Source organism: Plectropomus leopardus, chromosome 13 (assembly GCF_026936395.1).
Source record: "Plectropomus leopardus strain MGB_pleo_1.0 chromosome 13, ASM2693639v1, whole genome shotgun sequence".
Taxonomy (NCBI): Eukaryota; Metazoa; Chordata; class Actinopteri; order Perciformes; family Serranidae; genus Plectropomus; species Plectropomus leopardus.
The window spans coordinates 6,267,274-6,288,397 of record NC_142188.1 but is presented as its reverse complement, the minus strand read 5'-3'; the positions used below and the strand labels follow the sequence as shown (position 1 = coordinate 6,288,397).

Sequence of the window (21,124 nt, the reverse complement as noted above, 5' to 3'; positions counted from 1 at the left end):
AGCAAATCCTAAAGCTGTTTAACCAACTTCATGATTATTATTGTCATTTTTAAAGGTATGCATCATGTTTCTAACTTCCTAAAGTGTTTTAGATCTTCAACAGTGAAAATCAGGTCTCTGAGTCCTGAAAGTTGTATCTAAAAAAAACAGTGTTGGTGTAGTTAAAAATATTTGTTTCTGATAACTTTCTAGAAATGAGTGTTGAAGTGTTAAAGACGGAGGCGTGGCGTCCTGATGGCCACGTAACCGATCGTGTAATTGCAGTGGCATCGGTTGGAGTTTTGTTGGGGGCATTTCGGACATTTCCTGTCATCTTTTTTTTTTTACCATTATCAAAATAAAATGTCCCAATTTTTTAAAGAAACACACTTAAAACAATACAAAATGCTTTACATAAAATTAGAAAAATGCATTTGAATATAATTAAATGAAATGAAATTAATTAAATAAAGCAAAGGCACTCAAATTTAGGAAATTGATTTTAGAAAATACTTGAAAAAATTAAATTCACACCTATGGACTCAGCTGCAAACATACGTAATTTGATAACAAGGAGATTTTTGCATATTTTGTTGATTTGTCCAAAAGATCAAAATCAACCTGCAGAAACTTGAATATTTCTTTAATTTTTGTTGAGTTTTAATGAGGGTTTTGTCATTCAGAAAAGTCTATGCGGGTTAATTTTCTCTTTTTTAACATCTCTTGATTGATTTTGAAGCACAGTATAAAAATATGTTAAACATCAACAGTTAAAGAAAATAAAACATTTGCGTTAATACAAAAAAAGCAAGAATTTCAGATAATTTATCACATGAGTTACGTGGTATTGACATGTGACACAGTGACACAGTTAACCTGTTAGACCATTAATCATGCGAGATGATTTTTCAGAGCTTACAGAAATAGATGGAAGCCAATGGCTGCCCAGAGGGGAAAAAAGCATGCAACTATATAAAGCAGTTATGGTATCCTTTTGGAAAACAGTGTCATAGTCCTTTAATTCTGCCTCGGTAACCTGAAACTGCTGTTTTTTCTGGTTTGTTTGCCGTTTGCCGTTTCATGTTGGTTGTTGGGTTTTTGTTTCGTGAGGGCGGTTTGGATGATAAAGCGTGTTTAGTGGATGAAGCACATGTGAGGCCTGTCGGGGGGAGGCCTGCAGGGCGTGACGGCTGCCAGTGTTTGTCAGGGAGGTCGAAAGCAGAGCCGGAGGCCTAAAACTGGCGCTGGTGTTGGTTTCACAGCCTGGTCTCTCTGAATAGAGCAGAGACACAGACGGAAAACTCTCCTCTCTGAAGCTGCTGCATGTTTTGTGAGGATGCTCTTTGACCTTTGACCTGCTTGCTGTTGGCTGTGTGTTGGTCATTTGAGGCTCATTGTGCGAGCTGCGCTTGGTAACGGAGGAATTTATTTTCTGTTTGCTCTTCGTCACGTTAAAGTAGTTCTTGCTGTTGTTGGGGTTTGTGTGTGTGCTGGAGGCCAGCTGCCGGCTGCAGATCTCAGTCCTGTAAGAACATTAGAAAAATGTTTGCGTGCAAAAGAAATTGGATGAATACCTGCAGATGTTGAAGATTTTTCTGAACTGTGAGGTTTAATAACAAAAATGGAGAAGCCAAAATAAGCTCTGGTGGACTGACAGGTTCATTGAGATGCAGGTTGTGATTTGATGCGCACGTTTTGCCGGATACATCTGAAAGTTGTTGAGCGTGTGACACCACTGGACACATCCTGTCTATGTTTCTGCTTCCTGTTTAAATTGTAAGTGGACATCAATATCACAGGATCTTTACTGTTCAAAATGTAAGCAATGTTTCTCAGCAATTACTCAGAGCTCGAGGTGATGACATCTAATGTCTTGTTTTGCGTGAACAACAGTCCAAAATCCCCAAATAATCACTTAACAAAGATCTAAACTGAGAAAAGTTGTAAATCATCAGAACAGAGGAACAGAAACGGGTGAAAATGTGTCGTTATTATTGCTTGAAAGAATTACCAAAAGCATTAACTGATTATCAAAATAGCGATATTTGACTGATTAATTCTTTCAGCTGCACTATTTTAAAGTATATGACTTTATCTCTTATTTTGAAGGCCAGATAACAGCACTGTGTTCATCTCACACAGGAAAACTATGAAAACAAACACTTACTAATAAGATATGTGGACATATTTGGACAGTGTGAAATAGTTTTTACACCTAAAACAGGCAGTAAGTTCAGCAGCAAGTGTGACTGCAGACGCAGAGGCGGCTTATCTCAGTGACAGCTGGAGGGTTTGGCAGCGTTGATTTCAAGACTGTTTCTGGTTAAACAGAAGGAACAGAAGTCTGTCTCTGCAGAAATCCTTTGCATAATGTTGTCAGACGCTTAGAATAATAATCGGAGCGTGTTGGTGGCAAAAACTCGGTAAGTGAGCGTTAATTTGCAGAGCTAAATGTCCCGAGTGAATACATTACGCCTCTCGCTCTTCACAGTGGACCAGTTTCAGAAATTGTTGTCATTAGTCACTTAGACCCAAAAAAAACATGTTAAAAATGCTCCATGTTAATTAAAATACCTGATTATCCTTTAAATCCTTTTCTTGAGCTGTGGGATGAATAATGAAGAATGAAGCGCAGAGCTGCAGGCTCACTGTGTTTGAAAGCCTCCTCTCTCTCTGTGTGTGTGTGTGTGTGTGTGTGTGTGTGTGTGTGTGTGTGTGTGTGTGTGTGTGTGTGTGTGTGTGTGTGTGTGTGTGTGTGTGTGTGTGTGTGTGTGTGTGTTTGTGTGAGATCTAAATCACTGTCAGCCGTCCCTCAGTGAGCGATAGTGAAGCGTAGAGATCGACCACAGTGGATGGAAATCTGTTTTAAGGTTTGAAAAGCCTTGATATTTATTCCTGGAAAAAATTTAATCCAAAAGAAAAGAAAATCAGTGGACCGTAATCTCAAAAAACACTCTGCTCCACATCTGCAAAATGTTCGCAAATAGTTCTCTAAAAAAGTGACAAAATTAAATATATTCATGTCAGTATGCTTAATAAAAACATTAGATTAACACACTTTTTTCTTTTAAATATTTTGCTGAAGGAAATGAGACCGCGCGTAAATGAACCAACATGCATTACTGAAAGTATTTTCAGTGTTTTCTCCTCAGTAGTCTGATTTCTTATCTCAGAAACTCCCTTCCTCCGTTTCACAAAATTAACACACTTAAATGAAGAAGCAAACATCCATAAAAGTGCAGCACAGTATCGATTAGATCATTTCAAAAGCAGAAATCAATCAGACTGATCAGATCAGAGCAGATAGAGACGATCGTCTGATGGTGACTTTTGGCTGAACTGACACAATGACATCCAGCAGCTGTTCTCACACACACACACACACACACACACACACACACACACACACACACACACACACACACACACACACACACACACAGCAGTGTCAGTCGTTCATGAACAGCTGACGAGGAGCTTCCCGTCCGTCTCTGTCTGTGGTTCGTGGTATTTCGTGACATCATCACGCGGCCATGTTGGGAAACAAACCAGCTGTTTCCAGAACAGCAGGTTTTCCTGGTCAGCAGACGTCACATAACAGCAGAGGAGAAGAAATCCACGCAGCCGGAGTACAAAAATGATGACTGATTCATTCATAAATCCACAGAGATATCTGAATGTTGAATTCTGATATTCAGCAAGTTTCTATTAGAAGTTTCTATTAAAAAACAAAAAAACAGAAAATCTGCAAAAGAAAATGGAAATGAATGTGTTTCCATTTACTGTTTATGATCAGTTGTGTAGGAGGCATTCAGATCTTTAGCTTCATTTTAACTAACAGCACTAAAAAGGCAAGTAAAAGTCAGCATTATGGCAGTAGAATCTTATTTAGCTGTTCAATACAAATATTTGACTATTTGTTCTTTTTAAATGTTATTTTGGGGGCTGTTTGCGTTTATTTGATAGGACGGCTTAAATGTGAAAGGATACAGGCTAAAGACTGTGTATTAAGTTGCTGTAACTTCATCACTTCTAAGCAGAAGTCAAGTCAGTTTTATTAGTAAAGCCCATTATCACAACTCACAATTTGCCTCAGAGCGCTTTACAGCATACGACATCTCTCTGTCTTTAGACCCTCACATCGACTCCCCCCAAAACCTACAATAGCGAAAACAACTATAACAGAAGACAAAGACTTGATTGATTTGATATTTTTTTAGGATTTTAAGATGAACTCTCTCTCTGTCACTCTCGGATGAGGCGACGCCTCTCAGACTGGCCTGGGTCTGCAGCTGCCTGCAGAGCAGCGTGAGAAAAGAGAGCGCTCACTCTGCCGCTAAATCTGTGAACGCCTCAGAGGTAACCTTCACACTGACTGACAACAAAACTCCTGCAAAAACAGGGTTTTCAAAGAAAAAGCAGCAAATCTTCACGTGTGAGAGGTTGGAATCATGAAATGTTTTAATTGAAAAATGACCTGAACTATCAAAATAGTTTCTGTCAATTAATTTAATAAATGAATCAGTATAGTAACGTGCTGTGTGGTCTCATTGTGCCGCTCTGCAACATTCAGACCACATGATTTCATGTGGAAACGCTCTCCATGTAGCTGGAGTGAGACTCACTGAGAGATATATAGTGCACAGAATCTACTCATTCATTCATGCATTACACGTTTGGCATGAAAATAAGCCCTAAAAACATTTATTTTGTTGATTTTAAATAACACTTAATCCGCTTCAGATTCGTCCTGCACTTTACTGTAAATCTGTGTGTGTGAGGGACAGAAAAGCCTGTTAGACACACATTCACACACATAAATCTGCTTTCACCACAAATATGTTAATACCCGGTGAAATAAACACAAGCCCACACACACACGACAGCACAAAAACCCTGAGCTTTGTCGGAGAAAATATCTCCATCTCTGTGTGCGGTGCCGCGTGGTGATAATCTGCCGTCAGTGTGACAGCGGACACACTCTCACATCGCTGTTGAGTTTTTGTATGAGCGAGGGACGGCGGGTGCTTCCCATCATCCCTTTGGGCTCGGCGGTTAATTGTTTCCTCAGATGTTCAGAGCAGCAGGTTCAGGGAGTTCAGCGAGTGAAACAGTGGGATTTACGGGCAGCTGAGGATGAATCTGCTGCTCCAATGAGGATGATCAGGTTTATTCATGTGCACAGATGGATGTAGTGCAGCGATACTCAATATTTAGCCCGCAAATCTGGCCCCTTATAGGATGCCAGGTGGCCCCCAACCATTTTATAGTTCACAATAAAAAATAAAGTGATTCAAACTGGGAATGGTTTTAGTACTTTTAGTGCACATTAGGTGCCAGAGTGCTTTAAAACAGCATCAATACGGAGCTTGTTTACCAAAAAAAAGTGCCAGTGGAGGATCCTCTGCATCCCTGAGAGGTCCTGGCTAAGCCACTAATGTCCTTAAAATCCTAGAAACATCCTAAGATCTTAAAAACACTGAAAAATGCAAGAAATGTCCAAAAAGTCTAGAAATGTCCTGAAATCCAAGAAATGTTCTAAAATATTAGAAATGTCCTAAAATCCTTAAAACACCCTAAAATTCTAGAAATGTCCCAAAATCCTATAAATGTCCTGAAATCCAAGAAAAATCTTAAAATCCTAGAAAAGTTCTGAAATCCTAGAAACGTCCCAAATTCCTGTAAATGTCCTGAAATTCTGGAAACATCCTAAAATCCTATAAATGTCTTAAAATTGTGAAAAAGTTATTAAATCCCAGAAACATCCTGAAATCCTAATAATGTCCTAAAATACAAGAAATGTCCTAAAATCCTAAAAATGTGTATGGGGCCGGGTTGCTGTGTTAAGTGGATGTTTTTTTTCTAAAGGCTGAAAGGTTAAGTTTCTTTATTCTGATTATAATCTACGTTTTTCTTCATCAAACCAACAGTGAATGTTTTTTTCTAACAAGTATTGTGTGAAAATCAGAACCTGAATATCTTCTTCCGATATCTATAATATCTGAGGCAGACTGACATTTTCTGTGAGGAGCCGACTAAAATGTCAACAGGCAGATGAGAACAGAGGAATTTGTGGAAATGAAAGAATTACACTCAAAAACATAAAGTCAAGGCAGCTTTATTTGCACATTTTATACAACGGGACAATTCAAAGTGCTTTACAGAGCAGTAAAATCTAAATCATGTTTTTTTTTAATTAATAAGAACTATATTTAAAAAATAAAAAAACACCATAAAAATAGCAAAAGTGCGGACAGGATGAGCAAAAACAGAAAGACGAATTAAAATGATTTAAAATCAAGTTTAAAAATGAATTTGCAGTCATTACAGAGTGGAGTAGGCAGTGAAAAAAGGAACATTTTTAGCATTAATTTATAACTGGTCAAAGTTTTTCAAGGTCTGTGCTGATAAAAAATAAAATAAAACAATTTAAATAAATAAATTATATATATATAATTATATATATATATATAATTATATATATATATATAATTTATTTTTTATTTTATTTACTTATTTATTTATTTTTAAAAAAAATTTTTAATAGGAGTGAGTTCTCTCCAGTGCTAGCAGGGATGAACTCAGTGGCCTCATCAATACCATCATGTACTTTGTCATGTCATTTTTCGGTCTCTTCTGTGCACTTGTATTGTGTGTACTCTTGTGTGTGGAACTATTATTTTCTTTTATTCTCACAAAATTCCCCTCGGGAACACTAACGTTTAACTTGACCTCTAAAAGATGAATTCTGACATTTTGTACAGCAGTGAGACGTCACTGAAATTCGTCCAAACTATAACACAGGTGACAGAAATAACCGGAAATATATCGATGATGGAAAAAGATGTGCTCGACTGACAGCTGACTCTTATTTTCTCTATATTTTTACGTGCATATTATTTCATTGTAAGGGGGAAACTTTGACATCAACATTCAAATTAAACATATTTGTTAAAAATTAAACGATACAAAGAAATATTATTAGTTTACTAGAGATCCTGACTCCTTTGTTTGAGTCCAGATAAACAGTTTTAATTTGTAATAACTATTCAGTTTTCTAAAAGATAGATATCCTCCCAGATATGTGTTTGTTTATATTGTTTCCGTTTAAAGCTGCGTTTCTGAAACCGTGCTGTTCTATTTGTGGCTGCAACGATTAAATATCAAATAAATAAATAATAGATTCAATGCCAGAAGGTTTTTTTTTTTTTTTCATTTTTTGTGCCATTTCTAAATGATTACTTTCCTTTCACCCAGATAAACCTTAAAAATGTCAGATATTTCTGTGGACTCTGCAGTCCAGCTTGTGTTCTTCAGCGTCCAGTTGAGCTGCTTAAATAAAGTTGTACAGTCTGTGTGAAAGCCGAGCCCTCAGGAACTGAACTCCTGCTGTAACACATGGTGCTGACTCAGCTGTCAGTGAGCTGCTGATCCCGCTGCATCCTCCAACAGACCAGGGGATCCCAAACGGTTCCACCTCAGGGAACCCCAAATGAGATCCAAGTTAGAGCTGCAGAGATGTTTGATGCAGGTCTGATCTGGATCTTTGTAGATGTCGTTTGGTGGATTATGTCCTAATGCTGCCTGTCACAGAGAGACGTGTGCACGCTGCAGGAATGGATGGATTACTGAGGGGGTCCACAGGGTACAGGCTCATGAGCTCAGGGGCCCGAGGGGTCAGTGGGCCCCAGTCTTTGTTTGAAGTGACTGCTCACATTTTTATCTAGTCAATCAAATGACAGTAAACAATCTCAAAACAACCTTGAATAAAAAGAGATGCAAAATGACTGCAAAATTAGTCAAGATGACCACAGAGAGGCACAAAATGACTTAAAATAGATAAAAAACAACTACGAAAAGATACCAAAAAGCCTCAAAGAGACGCAAAACTACTTTAGAGAGATGCAAAATGACAAAAATAGATGCAAAACAGCTGCAAAAAGCAAACTGATTTGAAGGAAATGCAGAATGACTAAAAACAGATGCAAAACAACTTTAAGAAGATGCCAAAAAAGATGCAAAATGACTACAAAATTCGCTAAAATGACCACAATGAGGCACAAAATGACTTTAAATAGATGCAAAATAGCACAAATAGATTCCAAAATGAGTTCTAAAAGATGCAAATGACTTCAGAGATGAAAACTGTCATAGAGATGCAAAATGACCAGAAGGAGATGCAGTATGATATTGTGATGCAAAATGAGTAAAACAATAAAAATAACTGTGAAATAACTTAAAAGAGATGCAAAAAAAACACAAAGAGATGCAAAATGATCACAAAGCAACTTCAAAGAGATGCCAAATGGCTACAAAAACACCAAAAATGACCACAAATAGATGATAATGATTACTTAGAGATAAAAATGACCACAAAGACATGCAAAACAACAATGAAGAAGACCCAAAACTACCATGAAATGATGCAAAACCAGTACATTTGAGTGTCTACCAGCAAGCTACGATTAGCATTTTTCTAGCTGTAATCATTAATCGGTTAATCGAATGGGCTTTTCTCAACATTTTCTGACAGTTTAAAGATGAAACAACTCATTGATTGTTCGGCACAATAGTTGAAAGATTGACAGTCAATGACACGAGTTGCCGCCCCACGGTCCGGTAGAAACGTGGCTGTGAGCGAACATCATGTATTGACGACACGAAGCTTTGCCTCCACCAGTTGTACTCGTCACTGCGGCGTCCTCGACAGCTCTCTGACATTTGTGCCAGCAGCACTCTGAGGCCTGCAGAGTGGCAGCGAGCGTCTGCGGCTGCTGACAGGCAGAAGGCTGTTTTTAGCCTCTGAAGGTCACACACACAAACACACACACACACAAACACACACACACACACACACACACAGGTCTTATCAGTTCTTCTTCTACTGTTACAGGCCTGCAGAGTCACTGCTGCAGGGTCGGTGTGTTCGCTGAAATCCAGACTCACACGTGAACTCTGGTCAGTTTTTAGTGAATCTGGATCAGAAGTAGACGAGCTGCAGTCTCTGTAATGTAAAGAAATTCACTTTCAGCGTGGAAACCGTTGAGTTAATCGACGTGGTGTGAACATAGGAAGTGTATCGAGTGTATGTGGGTCAGCGTGAATGGCTCCGAGAGAAAGTAGGCCACTCTGCAGTCTGTGCCGGCCTCACATTGTTCGAGCTCACTGAGTCAAACTATCCCGACGTTTGTTCACTTTAATCCAGCCGGTTGTGATGAAATAATCTGAGCGACCCTGAAACCAGCAAACAGGAAGCTTTAACATGATGAGTTTTGTGCAGGAAGTGATCCCGCTGAGGCGCTGCTGGGATTCGAACCCAGGATCTCCTGTTTACTAGACAGGCGCTTTGACCAGCTGAGCCACAGCGCCTCTGTTAAGTCTCTCTTCTCTGATGCTAAAAGTTCATAATAAAACTTACTGAACTAAATTCAGCAAAATTAAAAGGCAAGATACTTTTCAATGTAGCTTTGCAGACGTTTTTATTGATCTGTGGGACTGTTGTGTGATTGTGAGTGTTATGTGAGCGTGATGGGTGTGAATGCTTTTTCATGCTTTTTAAGCCCCAGACTGAAGGCTATTTCCTGTCACTGTGTGATAAACAATACTTTTTTTAATCTTGAATCTTGGCTATATTAACATAACAAGCAGTTAGACCCAGGTCTTTTTTATTTTTAATGAGATAGAAGTGTTTTTACGATCAGATCTAGGGCCAGATGCTTAAAACTGTGTAGATTCAAGGCTTAAACAAAGACAGAAATGTGCGTACACATTCTTTGATTAGATTTATGAAGCTGTGCGAACGCCTGATTCGGTTTTCTAAGTCTCCATCATTGCAGCGCTGAGCGCACATGCACCAGCCTCATTTCCTCAGCCATGGTTTACGGATATAAACAGCCTTAAACATTTGTATGCAATGTGAACAAAGCCAGAAAGAAGTGATGTTATTGAGGCACTGCTGGGATTTGAACCCAGGATCTCCTGTTTACAAGACAGGCGCTTTGACCCGCTAAGCCACAGCGCCTCTCTGCATTTGACCCAGACTCCCCATTTGACATATTCCACTTGCATCAGCGTTTCTCTTTTTCCTAATTTTGGTTAATTTGTTCTTTTGGCTGCAGCATTGTGGGGCGCTGTGGCTTAGTTGGGTTCAATCCCTCCGCCTCACATCCTGTCTGCAGGTTAGTGCAAACACGCTGATGTTTAGCATGCTAACATTTTCTTATTATTAGTCAATGCAAACTACAGTTAAGGCTGATCAGAAAGTCATTAGTTCTGACGTTATTTTGCCTAAACAAAGGAGTGAACATGTAAAACACTGAAGATCCAGTCAGAGGATCAACAAAGTTATTACAGTTCATCCTGAGGGGAACATGAATGTCTGATGCAAAGTTCATCATAATCCTCGAGGCAGCTTTCATCACCGTTAGTTTTTTGGTGTGTTCGAAACATCTGCAGGTTTATTTCTGTTGCAGCCGCCACACAAGTTATGCCCGAGAATGGTAAGGCGAGTCCCTTATACGTGGGAGCGGCCACATGTGAGGGATTTCTGGGAGATGATAGTCCGCGATTTCACAGAGGAATTGTGGATTCAAAACTTCCAGATGATCCGCTCAACTTTTGAAGAGTTATGTGATGCAACAGCAGCTCTTGTAGCTCCTGCTGCATCATGAGGGAGCCAGTTCCTACTGACAAGCACACAGTCATGGCATCATGTAAACTTGCAAAATCTGACTTTTTCGAATCACCAGCGTAAAAACTTTTTTGCAATAAGTGGGAGTTCTTTCTGAACTGATGTTTCCATTAGGCGTATTTTATATCACAATTTCAATTTATGCAGTTTAAGGGTTAAAGTAAAGCTGCCTCATGTTGGGGTCGTACTTTTTGCAGTGTGCATGTTGTCAGCTGTTCATCAGCATCAGAGCCAGCAGAGCTTGTTGGTGAATGAAACCTTTTTGGCAAATTCAACTTAAACTTCTTGGGCAAACAGCATTGAGGTTACTTTGTCTTGACCTTCAGGGATAACTCCTGTAACAGTGAGGCGCTGCTGGGATTTGAACCCAGGATCTCCTGTTTACTAGACAGGCGCTTTGACCAGCTGAGCCACAGCACCTTGTTTTTATGTGCCTGTTTTGTGATGGTTTGTTGAGCAGGACCATCGTATTACAGAATACACGAAGGGCAAAAATTCTCTTCAAAATGAGATTTTCTTTCAATCAAGTAAAATTGTTGCTTTGATTAGAAACATTTTTAGGTAAAACTTCACTTAAATTAAAATATGTAGTGAGAAAATGTGTTTCATGTGTGAAAAAAAGCAGTTCACACAGGTGCTGTGGCTCAGTGGGTCAAAGTGCCTGTCTAGTAAACAGGAGAGCCTGGGTTCAAATCCCAGCAGTGCCTCACTGAAGGTTTCCAGCCTGTGTTACCTCCTCAGCTTTGATATCAGCATCTTAATATTTGAGGTAACCCACATCTGACATTAGTGTAAACAGATCTCTGTACTAAAGTGCCACACATACATCTTTTTTTTTAAATATATTTTTTATTTTCATAGACGAAAGGGGACACAATACATAAAACATAACATCAGTAACAACCAAACAAAAAAAAAATCAATATTGTGCATCATAATTTTTATTAATGTATTTATTTGTTTTCTTGCTGTGTGTGTCGTTCTTGGTGGTTATGATGGACTCCGACTGTTGTTGTTGTGACACATCTAATAATTTGAAACATTAGTTGAGAGACAGAGAGGATCATGTTGAGGCACTGCTGGGATTTGAACCCAGGATCTCCTGTTTACAAGACAGGTGCTTTGACCCACTAAGCCACAGCACCACACATCTGTACTTCTAGGAAAACATGATTGGATCTGATTGGGTTGTAAATTAGTTTAGTATATTTTTATGTTTGTTACAAGCTGAAATATCTCAACAACTGTTGGACGGACTGTGATGAAGTATTCAGATGAGTTGCCATAACACTGCCTCTCCATGCAGTGCTATAATCAATCAACATTTTACCTGCAGAATTAACATCCCCTTCATTTTTTACTGATAATGAACATCCTTAACTTGATACCTGCTGATCATCAGTATATCAGGGTGGCCCTGCTGGCAGGATGAGAGGCACTGCTGGGATTTGAACCCAGGATTTCCTGTTTACAAGACAGGTGCTTTGACCACTAAGCCACAGCGCCTTGTCTGAATCAGTCTTCTTCATTTATGCAAGTCTGCGTTCATACCCACCATGTTAATAAGAATAACAAAGTGTTCAGGTTTCCCTTTTTGACAACTTCATACAGATTTCTGTCACCTGGAGAGTTTTTACCTCAAACAGAGGCCCAGAACACATGAATTGTAGCCACAGTGTGTTTAAGTCCAACTGTTAATGTCAGTTTAATGTGTACCTGCCACAAGACATCAGCTTTTTTACAGTGAGGCACTGCTGGGATTTGAACCCAGGATCTCCTGTTTACTAGACAGGCGCTTTGACCAGCTAAGCCACAGCGCCTCCTCTGACAGACCACACACACCGGAGAAACCTTGAAGAGCCAGAGCTCAAACGTCTGTAACGATCTCTCTTGACTTCAGTAATTTGTCTCCTTTCCTCACTTTAGTTTCTCTTCTCGTGCAGCGTGAAATCCCAACCAGCTAAACCACAGCATCCTTTATTCTCAGTTCAGACACCGTCTAAAGCGTCCTTAAGCAAAGCATCAGCGGGGTCTGCAAAAATTGTTGCTTTGATTAAAAATATCTTAAAGATCAGTGTTTGATTAGAAGTTTAAAATTAAGAAAGAAGATTTCCTACACCAGGTTACCATGTATCTGCTGTAGACATGGTGGTTTTAACAATGAGGCACTGCTGGGATTTGAACCCAGGATCTCCTGTTTACAAGACAGGCGCTTTGACCAGCTAAGCTACAGCGCCTTTGTTAGTTGTTTTCTTGTCTAATATTAAAAGTTGCTCTCATAATAAAGACGTTTCTAAGATGAACTCAGTGTTTCCTGCAGAATTGTCTTAGACTGCGCTGACTGGGGGTGCTACCCCAGCAGAAAAATGTGCACATTTTAAAGTTAAATGCATCAATGTGGAGCACTTTGAGGGCAATTAAGCCACGGTGCTTCTTCCTTTTAATGCAGCTTCTATCCAAAGGTTCCTTGAGCAAGGCATTCAACACGACCAGCATGTTGGGGGACAATGTAGTTGTGAAATGTGAGAAATAGGGAACCCCAAATTTGTGCAAAAAGGCGCTGTGCCTTAGCGGGTCAAAGCGCCTGTCTTGTAAACAGGAGATCCTGGGTTCAAATCCCAGCAGTGCCTTGTTGTCAATGAGATAATTCCTGATGTTATCAGTCAAAAGTCTGTTTATCTAAGGTGTAAGTCAAATTAGTGTTTCTACAAAGACCAGATTTACCCAGATGAATGTAATTAGCGCCACCAGTCACCTATCTCAATGTCTTGTTCAACCACTGCTGACCAAGTTGAACCCTGTTCACTATGTGATGTCATGAATGACCGAAGGAGGAAGCTCCGAAGAGTAACGTAAGATGATGAATGCATCAGAGCAGTTCATGGGTCGACGTAATATATCATTACTGTATGCTCTGGCTGATGAACACTTGTACGTCTCATGGTACTATTACCATGATGTGCATGTAGTATTTGAAGCAGCTTCAGGCCTGACACAGAGTATTTAACACCGTCAAAGAGATGAGTTTTCAACTGAGGCGCTGCTGGGATTTGAACCCAGGATCTCCTGTTTACAAGACAGGCACTTTTTTGCACTGTTTGTCTTTTTATTTTAATAATAATAATAATAATAATAATAATAATAACATCTATACTATAACTATATTTTAGTAGCACCTTTCATCAAAAAAATGCAGCAAGAAAAAAAAAATTACATGCACCAAGTGCTTCAAATGAAAAGACATTAAAGACAAAGCAGCATGTAAAAATATCGGTCTATATCGGTCTGTTGGTATTTTTTATTTCGATTGTCAAAGAAAAACTGCAGTTATTGCTTAATTTGTAAAAATAAAAGCAGAATGTCTTTGATAAGTCGGTTCTACAGAAGCACTGTCAAACGTAGCATGTGTAAAAATGATTTTAATAACACGCTGTGGTCGTCACAGTCAACACATCTCAGTCCAATTAAGCACCTATGTGAGATTTTGGTGCTCTCCACCACCACCGAAAACACAAAATGAATGATTGTCTTTCAGAAAAGTTGTTTATCTTCACCATGGATGCTGAGAGAAGATAAGACATGATGTCTATAATGTTGAGGCACTGCTGGGATTTGAACCCAGGATTTCCTGTTTACTAGACAGGCACTTTAACCAGCTAAGCCACAGCACCTCATTTTTAAGACCCAAACACACCAAAACTAACATTAAAGAAGCAGTGGTGATGAAGGACATCGGCTGCGTCACCTCACTTCGTCTGTATCTTGGCCAAAACGTTGCAGCTGGACACACCACAAACATTATAGCCAACAGCTGATCGGCAGCTATGTTCTGTTTCTGCGTGAGAGGAAGTAACTCTCCACACCAGCAGGTGGCGCTAGTCTGTATTTGTCATCAAAAAAGGAAGCAGGAGTCCAACAGGAAGGACTCAAGATGCCATTTTAGCACTTAACACCACAGTGTGATGCTGAAAGAACAAAGATTTACCAAATAACACAAACAATTACGTTTCAGCTGAAGAGCTCAGTGGTGAGAAACTCTTCCCTCAAACGACAAGTTCATTTTGATTTTGTTTCCTCTTGACTTCCGCGGCTTATTTACTTTTCCACACTTTTGTTTCTCTTCTCTGAACTGAGCTGAACTACCAATCACTGATTTCACTCCTCCGTCGAGGCCGTTTACACGGCAATCGTTCGTGCATGAAACGTTAAACTTTTGTTGCGGTTTGGCCTTTCGAACACACCTCAATGATGTTTTGGGGGCCTGGAAATTCAAACTTTTCAAAGCAGGTTTCAGAGTGTAGTTTTTTGAAAGCACCACCTCTTCTGTGGCGTGTGTGTATCCGGTGAAAATAGTGCCGTCACTGCTGCACTTTGCGCATGCAGACTTTGTGCTTTTTCAGACAAATAGCCATGAACAAGTAAGAGGACCACAATAACGACAATGGCGGACCACAGAGCTGCCATCGCCTTCGTGTTTGTTTACACTCCCCGCTCTGTAGAAGAGCGCCTTTATGCAGCCACGTGACGTTCTCCTGTGGTGTGTCATTATGCCGACAGATACCAGCCTGGCATCCATACTACAGTGTTTTCAGTTGTTTTTGCATATTCATGAACGCAGAGGAAAGACGTTTCTGTTTTTAGTAGGGCTGCTTTCGTCTAAATGTGGCCTTAGACTCAGTATTAGGGGTCAACCGATATTGGAAGAGCAAGTCAAAAATTTAAATAAAAAATGACTAAATAAAAATGCCCCCCCCTGAGGTTTACAAAGTAAAAGTTCCTCCCATGCTGGCACTTTCTTTGCATTCTGTAATTAATTAATTTTATCAGCAATCATTAAAATAAAATACAGATAGAGATAATTTGCAAAATGCCAAATATCGGCCTCGATAATCGGCCAGGCCAATAACCTCTTGACCTCTACTCCATGTGGTGTACAGTTTTAGAAAGTGTTTCATAAGAGAGGAGATTTCTTTGAGGCGCTGCTGGGATTTGAACCCAGGATCTCCTGTTTACAAGACAGGTGCTTTGACCCGCTAAGCCACAGCGCCTCTCACTTCAGCATCAGCCAGAGCAGCATTCGCTATGCTCAACATGCTTCGGATCTCAGGAGCAAGAAAATGTAGTTTTTCTCCCAATCGAGTGAAATTTCAACGACAAATATTTACTGAACAGCAGCTCCAGGGTGTCAGGATGAATTAAACAGAAGTAAAGTGATGACTCAGGTTTGAGTTGTCCAAACTGGCACTAACGGTGTACAGTTTGAAGGAGTGTTTCTTTAATGAGGGGATTGCTTTTAGGCACTGCTGGGATTTGAACCCAGGATCTCCTGTTTACGAGACAGGTGCTTTGACCCGCTAAGCCACAGCGCCTCTGCAGCTCCTGCTCTTTCAGCTGCTTGGATGCAGCATGTTACATTTCCACAACATACATTCGCTCACCTCGAGCTCCCTCTGCAGTCTGTAGACTTCACACTTCCCACGACTTCACCCGGCTGCTTTTCTCCGTGTCTTTTGGTGACTCCTGAAAACACCGCTCCTGCCTCCTGCATCCATGTTTGGTTGTTTCTCCTCTTCTTCTTTTTTTGACAGGCGTATGTTTACTCCTGCTCTTGTGAGTGTTGTCGTGAGAGTTTGGTGCGTTCAGTTGGCTTCAGTCGAAGTCCTCTGGCGAAGTCATGAAGTGTGTGATCCACCGTTTTTAAGCCGGTAGGTTAGTGTGTGCTCTCAGTCTTTCCAGACTCTTTCAGGGTGTGAGAGTCGTGTAGTGTTTCCCAGCTTTAGCAGGTAGTCCAGAGTGATGAAGCTGTGATCTTATTTGAGCCACATCTGCTCGAAATGTGAACATAGCAATAAAGAGGTGATATTTTTAAAAGGCACTGCTGGGATTTGAACCCAGGATTTCCTGTTTACGAGACAGGCGCTTTAACCAACTAAGCCACAGCACCTGGTTTCTGTGTGCCTATCAAGAAAATATAGATTTCCTTCTAGTCAAAGGTGTTAAAAACGTGAGAGTCTAGATAAGTGCTCTCACTGCAGATCTCCAGACGGCCGCTCGAGCCGATCGCAGCAGTTCTTGTAATTTCAGCAGACGTGTTGCACAGAGCAGATCACGTTTTCTCGCTGAAAGGCGCTGTATCTGAAATACAGACACAATATAGTAATATGGAGTGTATTTTTAATAACTATAAAACATGGTCAAATATCTTTGATCCATGTTGTTCACAGTTGGACTTTTAATGCTGTTAACTTTGTCTCAACAAAGTCGAAAATAGATGATTTCTGTAACTTTCTGCTGGGATTTGATGCAGAATATTTATGAACAGTGGTTTCTAAAAAGCTCCATCAAGCTTAAATCGCCTGGTGTGAAGAAAAAACATCTTTATGTTTTACAGCTTTGAGAAATATTTCATATAAGAGTTAATCTGAAGAAGGTGCTGCTGGGATTTGAACCCAGGATCTCCTGTTTTCTAAGCCACAGCGCCTCCTTATGTTTGTCTTTCTTTAATATTTTAAGCTCTAATTATATCAAAAAAAACATCCCTAAACTAGTGAAGATGTTAAAGACTGAAACATTATGCTGGTTCAGAGCTCAGTGTCTGTTGGTTCAAACTGTTAATTTTCCTAAAATCAAACCAAATGATCGCTTCATCTTTAAATAAAGACAGAATAGAGTCACTATGATGAAGAGCCAAGTATGTGACGAGAAAATTTGATAATACACTTTTATCCACAGCATGATCAGGCGCTGTGGCTTAGTTGGTTAAAGCGCCTGTCTAGTAAACAGGAGATCCTGGGTTCAAATCCCAGCAGTGCCTCACTGTTACAGAAGTTCCCTCTGAAGACAAAAACACACTAAAGCAACAGAAAAGATGAATGCTCCTGTTGTTTCTGACAAAACCTCACTGTGTCTTATCACACTTAATCTATGTGATATGGCAAGAATAACATTTAGTATGTTGAATTTATTATGCTCAAAGAACAGTCAGATTTTGCAGGATTTCTGTGGGGCTCAACTTTGGGAAATTTTCTATATAATAGTCAATCTGATGAAGGCACTGCTGGGATTTGAACCCAGGATCTCCTGTTTACTAGACAGGCGCTTTAACCAACTAAGCCACAGCACCACTCTTTTTTAAAATTGTATTTTATTTTTTATTTTTTTGCAGACACTGTCTAAAGGCTCGTTGATTAACTCACCAGGCTCAAAAAAAAAACCTTTAGTGATGATATAATCAGGTGCTGTGGCTTAGCTGGTTAAAGTGCCTGTTTAGTAAACAGGAGATCCTGGGTTCAAATCCCAGCAGTGCCTCACTGTTACAGCAGTCTCTTCTCTCTAAAGACACACAAGGAACATAAAAAATGAAGAGTCAAGCTTTTCCTGCCAAAAACTTACTGTGTGCTCCAACAACTGTACTATATAGTATGGCAAAAAAGATTTAGTATGTCAAATGTAATATGCTACAAGTACCAGGATCTTCTACTACATCTGCATCTGTTTCTGTCTGTTCTGACCCACAGTGCCACTCTTTTTTTTAATTTTATTTATTTTTTTATTGAAGACACTGTCTAAAGGCTCGTTGATTAACTCACTGGGCTGAGCATTTTTTTTTAAAAAAAAAGTGAAATCTCAGATCTCAGATTTTAAATTTAAGGATGTGTTATGAGTCGCATACCAATTCTTTTATCTTTTAGCTGGTTCTGCAGCTGTCTTTACAAAGTATGTACTGTTACATGCAGTGTGCACTCAGTTGGCAGATAGTACTTCTCTATAACAATGCACCCTGAACTTTGACCTTCTTTCTCATAATCTATCACATGGAGATATAATAAATGGCTGTTCGTCGAGCTCGCCAGAGATGAAGATCACCCCGCAGAGCTCTGCTGTTGCTGCTTTGTTATAACTGGAAACATTTTGGATTCAAAAGTTGTTTGCATTAGATTAGCCTTCATGTGCATTTTTCTATAATTGTTATCTTTTTGTTGTTGTTTGTAATCTTTTTGATGTGACGTATCTTACTCTGTGCAGAGGATTGTGGGTCAGAATAGCCCAAAACAGATGCTGTTCTTGCAAGAACATCCTGGTACTTGTAGCATACTACATATGACATACTAAATCTTTTTTGCCATACTATATAGGACAGAGCACACAGTAAGTTTTTGGCAGGAACAGCTTGACTCTTCATGTTTTATGTTCCTTGTGTGTCTTTAGAGGGAACTTCTGTAACAGTGAGGTGCTGCTGGGATTTGAACCCAGGATCTCCTGTTTACTAGACAGGCGCTTTAACCAACTAAGCCACAGCACCTGATTATGTTATCAGTAAATGTTTATTTTACCTGGATTTTACAGGTTTTTTAAAAATGCTGAGCCTGGTGAGTTAATCAGCGAGCCTTTAGACAGTGTCTACCAAAAAGAAAAAATAAAATAAAATTTTAAAAAAGAGTGGTGCTGTGGCTTAGTTGGTTAAAGCGCCTGTCTAGTAAACAGGAGATCCTGGGTTCAAATCCCAGCAGTGCCTTCATCAGATTGACTATTATATAGAAAATTTCCCAAATCTGTGCCCAACAAAAAAACTGCAAAATCTGACTGTACATTGAGCATAATAAATTCAACATACTAAATGTTATTCTTGCCATATCACATAGATTAAGTGTGATAAGACACAGTGAGGTTTTGTCAGAAACAACAGGAGTATTCATCTTTTCTGTTGCTTTAGTGTGTTTTTGTCTTTAGAGGGAACTTCTGTAACAGTGAGGCACTGCTGGGATTTGAACCCAGGATCTCCTGTTTACTAGACAGGCGCTTTAACCAACTAAGCCACAGCACCTGATGATGCTGTGGATAAAAGTTTATTATCAAATTTTCTCGTCACATACTTGGCTCTTCATCATAGTGACTCTATTCTTTCTTTATTTAAAGATGAAGCGATCATTTGGTTTGATTTTAGGAAAACTAACAGTTTGAACCAACAGACACTGAGCTCTGAACCAGCATAATGTTTCAGTCTTTAACATCTTCACTAGTTTAGGAATGTTTTTTTTGATATAATTAGAGCTTAAAATACTAAAGACAAACATAAAGAGGCGCTGTGGCTTAGTTGGTTAAAGTGCCTGTCTAGTAAACAGGAGATCCTGGGTTCAAATCCCAGCAGTGCCTGTTTGTTGTTGTCTCTGACACATGTTTACCTCATGCAGGAGACATGGTAACAGTCCTGCCAGTGGTTTCACATTTATCCACCAACCTACAAGTGGCGGTAGAGTGCTAAAATATGCTGCAATGTGCCAGAAAAGACAAAAAAGAAGAAGACTACAAGCCAGTAATCATGGATGCAAAAAACACTGGAGTTAAAACTCTTAAAAACTCGACTTTGCTGGAAATTAATTCAACGTGTTTGTGAAACCTCAAGGATCCACACACTGAGATTTGGTGAGAAACAATGAAAACGCAACTTTTGTTTGTTGATGTGAACAAACAGCTTTACAAATGTTGAATAAAATGATGCACTTCCGTCAGCTAAACATCAGCACCTCTTCCTGATGTGCTCGCTTTCACCAGCTGCTCTGCTGAATTTATCCTGCACTCACTCCTCGGTGTGCAGTATGTCTTCCAACTGGAAATGCACCAGTAAGCTGAGCAGAGTGTAAACTGGGACAGGCTCCCTGCTGTCTGTCACTGTCAGCGGCAGCTAACGGTTCGTCTCCAGGGGGCGATGTTTCATTCACGCTACATTAACCCGCATTCGGTGGAAATGTCAGCCAGATGAGTCAGAGCGAGATGAGCTGCAGCTAAGTGTCAGAGTGCTATTTAACCTTTATCCCTGTGTGTGTGTGTGTGTGTGTGTGTGTGTGTGTGTGTATAGTACAGTCTCATGCACATCTCAACTGCAGGATTTCCTGATAATCCTGCAAACGTCTCCTGTTTCTCAGCAGTCTGTTCAGACAAACAGATGGTTAAAGGATAATTTCACTGTGTGAATATCCTGCTGTCCATAATGACCTCAAAGATATGTCTCCCTAAAATGTGTTTGTCAGCTGACAGAAGATTAATTGGTGCAGATATATTGACTCAAGCTCAACAATGAGCTGATAAGATTTTGATGGTCTAAGGTCGCAGAGCAAGGTCACCGTGACCTTGTCTATCTTACTTTCTTGAACACATTATCTCAAGAACACCTTAAGGTGAGTTTTTTTACGTAATTTGGCACAAACATTTACTTGGGCTCAAAGACGTACTGATTAGATTTTGGTGGTCAAAGGTCAATATATCTGTATCATTTTCTTGAATGCAATATCTCAAGAAGGCCTTATAGGAATATCCTCAAATTTGGCGCAAACGTCCACGTGGACTCAACAGTGAACTAATTAGACTTTGGTTGTCAAAGATCAAGGTCACTGTGACCTTACATCTGTCTCATTGTTGTGACCCGATATCCCGGTGATACCTCAAGGGAATTTCTTT

At 39.7% G+C, this 21,124-nt stretch overlaps 1 protein-coding gene and 20 non-coding genes across 34 annotated transcripts in view; 7 read left to right on the top strand and 14 right to left on the bottom strand.

Moving 5' to 3' along the window:
* LOC121954249 (LIM domain-binding protein 3-like) overlaps positions 1 to 21,124 on the top strand; it is a 64,593-nt gene that overhangs the window by 7,471 nt on the left and 35,998 nt on the right. The gene's annotated exons all lie outside the window — the stretch shown is intronic.
* On the bottom strand, positions 9,275 to 9,348 carry trnat-agu (transfer RNA threonine (anticodon AGU)). Its single transcript has one exon. It is a non-coding gene; the product is annotated as a tRNA-Thr (tRNA).
* trnat-ugu (transfer RNA threonine (anticodon UGU)) lies at positions 9,927 to 10,000 on the bottom strand. Its single transcript has one exon. It is a non-coding gene; the product is annotated as a tRNA-Thr (tRNA).
* On the bottom strand, positions 11,016 to 11,089 carry trnat-agu (transfer RNA threonine (anticodon AGU)). Its single transcript has one exon. It is a non-coding gene; the product is annotated as a tRNA-Thr (tRNA).
* On the top strand, positions 11,303 to 11,376 carry trnat-agu (transfer RNA threonine (anticodon AGU)). Its single transcript has one exon. It is a non-coding gene; the product is annotated as a tRNA-Thr (tRNA).
* Positions 11,741 to 11,814, bottom strand: trnat-ugu (transfer RNA threonine (anticodon UGU)). Its single transcript has one exon. It is a non-coding gene; the product is annotated as a tRNA-Thr (tRNA).
* Positions 12,103 to 12,175, bottom strand: trnat-ugu (transfer RNA threonine (anticodon UGU)). The gene has a single exon. It is a non-coding gene; the product is annotated as a tRNA-Thr (tRNA).
* Positions 12,416 to 12,489, bottom strand: trnat-agu (transfer RNA threonine (anticodon AGU)). Its single transcript has one exon. It is a non-coding gene; the product is annotated as a tRNA-Thr (tRNA).
* trnat-ugu (transfer RNA threonine (anticodon UGU)) lies at positions 12,833 to 12,906 on the bottom strand. Its single transcript has one exon. It is a non-coding gene; the product is annotated as a tRNA-Thr (tRNA).
* trnat-ugu (transfer RNA threonine (anticodon UGU)) lies at positions 13,226 to 13,299 on the top strand. The gene has a single exon. It is a non-coding gene; the product is annotated as a tRNA-Thr (tRNA).
* trnat-agu (transfer RNA threonine (anticodon AGU)) lies at positions 14,267 to 14,340 on the bottom strand. Its single transcript has one exon. It is a non-coding gene; the product is annotated as a tRNA-Thr (tRNA).
* Positions 15,644 to 15,717, bottom strand: trnat-ugu (transfer RNA threonine (anticodon UGU)). The gene has a single exon. It is a non-coding gene; the product is annotated as a tRNA-Thr (tRNA).
* Positions 15,965 to 16,038, bottom strand: trnat-cgu (transfer RNA threonine (anticodon CGU)). The gene has a single exon. It is a non-coding gene; the product is annotated as a tRNA-Thr (tRNA).
* On the bottom strand, positions 16,540 to 16,613 carry trnat-cgu (transfer RNA threonine (anticodon CGU)). The gene has a single exon. It is a non-coding gene; the product is annotated as a tRNA-Thr (tRNA).
* trnat-agu (transfer RNA threonine (anticodon AGU)) lies at positions 17,410 to 17,483 on the top strand. The gene has a single exon. It is a non-coding gene; the product is annotated as a tRNA-Thr (tRNA).
* trnat-agu (transfer RNA threonine (anticodon AGU)) lies at positions 17,719 to 17,792 on the bottom strand. Its single transcript has one exon. It is a non-coding gene; the product is annotated as a tRNA-Thr (tRNA).
* Positions 17,904 to 17,977, top strand: trnat-agu (transfer RNA threonine (anticodon AGU)). The gene has a single exon. It is a non-coding gene; the product is annotated as a tRNA-Thr (tRNA).
* Positions 18,898 to 18,971, bottom strand: trnat-agu (transfer RNA threonine (anticodon AGU)). The gene has a single exon. It is a non-coding gene; the product is annotated as a tRNA-Thr (tRNA).
* trnat-agu (transfer RNA threonine (anticodon AGU)) lies at positions 19,111 to 19,184 on the top strand. Its single transcript has one exon. It is a non-coding gene; the product is annotated as a tRNA-Thr (tRNA).
* Positions 19,420 to 19,493, bottom strand: trnat-agu (transfer RNA threonine (anticodon AGU)). The gene has a single exon. It is a non-coding gene; the product is annotated as a tRNA-Thr (tRNA).
* trnat-agu (transfer RNA threonine (anticodon AGU)) lies at positions 19,749 to 19,822 on the top strand. The gene has a single exon. It is a non-coding gene; the product is annotated as a tRNA-Thr (tRNA).